The following is a 4462-nucleotide window of genomic DNA, read 5'->3' as shown; positions in this document are numbered from 1 at the left end:
GTTGCAGGTACGGCGCCATAAGCCCGATGAGTGAGCGATTTTTGGTCTGAGCGAGAGCGAAACTTTGTCGATGTGAGAGCGCTTCGGAGTAGTGAAAGAACAACTTCTTTTAGTATTTTTTACCTTAAAACCCCAAAATAAACACTGACATTTTGTCTAGTTTGTAACGATATACACCATACAATACCAATCCACTTATACCAAATATTACAAGATATTGTCTTGATCCATCAATCTTTCTCCGACACACAACGCTGAAATTCTCTCTCACCCACAGAACAAAAAGTCTCTCACTTCGGGAGGCTTCCCTGCCAACACGGCTGTAGGAGTGAGCGATTTTTTGGGTCTGAGTGAGTGCGAACTTTTGTCGATGTGAGAGCGCTTTTGGAGTAGTGAAAGAACAACTTCTTTTAGTATTTTTTCACTTTAAACGCAAAATAAACGTTGACATTTTGTTTAGTTTGTAACAATATACACTATACAATAACAATCACTTATACCAAATATTAAAGATATTGTCTTGATCATCAATCTTTCTCCGACACACAACGCTAAAATTCTCTCTCACCCACAGAACAAAAAGTTCTCTCACTTCGGGAGGCTTCCCTGCCAACGCGGCTGTAGGAGTGAGCGATTTTTTGGGTCTGAGTGAGTGCGAACTTTTGTCGATGTGAGAGCGCTTTTGGAGTAGTGAAAGAACAACTTCTTTTAGTATTTTTTCACTTTAAACGCAAAATAAACGCTGACATTTTGTTTAGTTTGTAACGATATACACTATACAATAACAATCACTTATACCAAATATTAAAGATATTGTCTTGATCATCAATTTTTTCTCCGACACACAACGCTGAAATTGTCTCTCACCCACAGAACAAAAAGTTCTCTCACTCCGGGAGGCTTCCCTGCCAACGCGGCTGTAGGAGTGAGCGATTTTTTGGGTCTGATTGAGTGCGAACTTTTGTCGATGTGAGAGCGCTTTTGGAGTAGTGAAAGAACAACTTCTTTTAGTATTTTTTACTGAAAACTCACAATAATCACTGGCATTTTTTTCAGTTTGTAACGATATACACCATACAATAACAATCACTTATACCAAATATCAAAGATATTGTCTTGACAATCAATCTTTTTCCGACACTCAACGCTGAAATTCTCTTTCACCCACAGAACAAAAAGTTCTCTCACTTCGGGAGGCTTCCTTGCCAACCCGGCTGTAGGAGTGAGCGCTTTTTGGGGTCTGAGTGAGTGCGAACTTTTGTCGATGTGAGAGCGCTTTTTGGAGTAGTGAAAGAACAACTTCTTTTAGTATTTTTTACTTAAAACTCAAAATAAACACTGACATTTTGTTTAGTTTGTAACGATATAAACTATACAATAAGATTCACTTATACCAAATACTAAAGATATTGTCTTGACAATCAATCTTTATCCGACACACAACGCTGAAATTCTCTCTCACACATAGAACAAAAAGTTCTCTCACTCCGGGAGGCTTCCCTGCCAACGCGGCTGTAGGAGTGAGCGATTTTTTGGGTCTGATTGAGTGCGAACTTTTGTCGATGTGAGAGCGCTTTTGGAGTAGTGAAAGAACAACTTCTTTTAGTATTTTTTACTGAAAACTCAAAATAATCACTGGCATTTTTTTCAGTTTGTAACGATATACACCATACAATAACAATCACTTATACCAAATATCAAAGATATTGTCTTGACAATCAATCTTTTTCCGACACTCAACGCTGAAATTCTCTTTCACCCACAGAACAAAAAGTTCTCTCACTTCGGGAGGCTTCCTTGCCAACCCGGCTGTAGGAGTGAGCGCTTTTTGGGGTCTGAGTGAGTGCGAACTTTTGTCGATGTGAGAGCGCTTTTTGGAGTAGTGAAAGAACAACTTCTTTTAGTATTTTTTACTTAAAACTCAAAATAAACACTGACATTTTGTTTAGTTTGTAACGATATAAACTATACAATAAGATTCACTTATACCAAATACTAAAGATATTGTCTTGACAATCAATCTTTATCCGACACACAACGCTGAAATTCTCTCTCACACATAGAACAAAAAGTTCTCTCACTCCGGGAGGCTTCCCTGCCAACGCGGCTGTAGGAGTGAGCGATTTTTTGGGTCTGAGTGAGTGCGAACTTTTGTCGATGTGAGAGCGCTTTCGGAATAGTGAAAGAATAACTTCTTTCATTACTTTTTACTTAAAACGCAAAATAAACACTGACATTTTGTCAAGTTTGTAACGATATACACTATACAATAACAATCACTTATACCAAATACTAAAGATATTGTCTTGACAATCAATCTTTATCCGGCACACAACGCTGAAATTCTCTCTCACCCACAGAACAAAAAGTTCTCTCACTCCGGGAGGCTTCCCTGCCAACGCGGCTGTAGGAGTAAGCGATTTTTTTGGTCTGAGTGAGTGCGAACTTTTGTCGATGTGAGAGCGCTTTTGGAGTAGTGAAAGAACAACTTCTTTAAGTATTTTTATCTAAAAACGCAAAACAATCACTGGCATTTTTTTCAGTTTGTAACGATATACACCATACAATAACAATCACTTATACCAAATACTAAAGATATTGTTTTGACAATCAATCTTTTTCCGACACACAACGCTGAAATTCTCTCTCACACACAGAACAAAAAGTTCTCTCACTTCGGGAGGCTTCCTTGCCATCGCGGCTGTAGGAGTGAGCGATTTTTTTGGTCTGAGTGAGTGCGAACTTTTGTCGATGTGAGAGCGCTTTTGGAGTAGTGAAAGAACAACTTCTTTTAGTCTTTTTTACTTAAAACGCAAAATAAACGCAGACCTTTTGTTTAGTTTGTAACGATATACACTATACAATACCAATCACTTATACCAAATATTAAAGATATTGTCTTGACAATCTTTTTCCGACACACAACGCTAAAATTCTCTCTCACCCACAGAACAAAAAGTTCTCTCACTTCGGGAGGCTTCCTTGCCATCGCGGCTGTAGCAGTGAGCGATTTTTTTGGTCTGAGTGAGAGCGAATCTTTGTCGATGTGAGAGCGCTTTCGGAATAGTGCAAGAATGATTTGCTTGAGTTTTCTTATCTTCTTAAAGGCAATGAACAGCGTCATTTTCTTCAGTTTCCAAAAATAAACCTTTTAAAAATGACATTCTGTTATATTATAGACATTTCCTCGACAATCATATCATTCCGACACACAACGCAGAAATTCTTTCTCACCCACGGAACAAAAAGTTCTGTCACCTCGGAGGCTTTCCCGGCCGCTCAGGCTGGAGGAGTGAGCGATTTTTTTGGTCTGAGTGAGAGCGAAATTTGGTCGATGTGAGAGCGCTTTCGGAGTAGTGGAAGAATAACTTTCTTGAGTTTTCTGAACTTCCAAATGGCAATGAATAGTGTCATTTTCTTGTTTCCACTAATAAACCTTTTTAACAATGACAATCTGTTATATTTTAGACATTTCCTAGACAGTCATATTATTCCGACACACAACGCTGAAATTCTCTCTCACCCACAGAACAAAAAGTTCTCTCACTCCGCGAGGCTTCCCCTACCAACCCGGCGGAGGAGTGAGCGATACTTTGGTCTGAGTGAGAGCGAATCTTTGTCGATGTGAGAGCGCTTTCGGAGTAGTGGAAGAATAACTTTCTTGAGTTTTCTTAACTTCTAAAGGGGAATGAACAGTGTCATTTTCTTCAGTTTCAAATAATAAACCATTGTAACAATGACATTCTGTTATGTTATAGACATTTCCTCGACAATCACTTTATTCCGACACACAACGCAGAAATTCTCTCTCACCCACAGAACAAAAAGTTCTTTCACCTCGGGGGCTTTCCCCGCCAACCCGGCTGTAGGAGTGAGCGATTTATTTTGGTTTGAGTGAGAGCGAAATTTGGTCGATGTGAGAGCGCTTTCGGAGTAGTGAAAGAATAACTTCCTGGAGGTTTATTTGCTTCAAACGCAAAAAAAACATTGACATTTTGTTCAGTTTGAAATGATATACATCATGCAATAACAATCACTCATACGAAAGATATTGTGTTGACGATCAATCTTTTTCCGACACACAACGCTAAAATTCTCTCTCACACACAGAACAAAAAGTTCTCTCACCACGGGAGGCTTTCCCTGCCAACCGGTAGTAGGAGTGAGCCCTTTTTTTGGGTCTGAGTAAGAGCGAAAATTCGTCGATGTGAGAGCGCTTTCGGAGTAGTGAGAGAATAAATTCCTGGAGGTTTATTTACTTTAGACTCAAATCAACACCTGACATTCTGTTCAGTTTGAAACAATATACATCATACAATAATAATCACCTATACCAAAGATATTGTCTTGACAATGAATCTTTTTCCGACACACAACACGGACATTCTCTCTCACAAACAGAACAAAAAGTTCTCTCACCTCGGAGGCTTCCTTGCCAACCCGGCTGGAGGAGTGAGCGATT

The sequence above is a fragment of the Branchiostoma floridae genome, chromosome 1 (genome assembly GCF_000003815.2).
Source record: "Branchiostoma floridae strain S238N-H82 chromosome 1, Bfl_VNyyK, whole genome shotgun sequence".
In the NCBI taxonomy this organism is placed as follows: domain Eukaryota; kingdom Metazoa; phylum Chordata; class Leptocardii; order Amphioxiformes; family Branchiostomatidae; genus Branchiostoma; species Branchiostoma floridae.
This window is presented reverse-complemented; position numbering follows the sequence as displayed.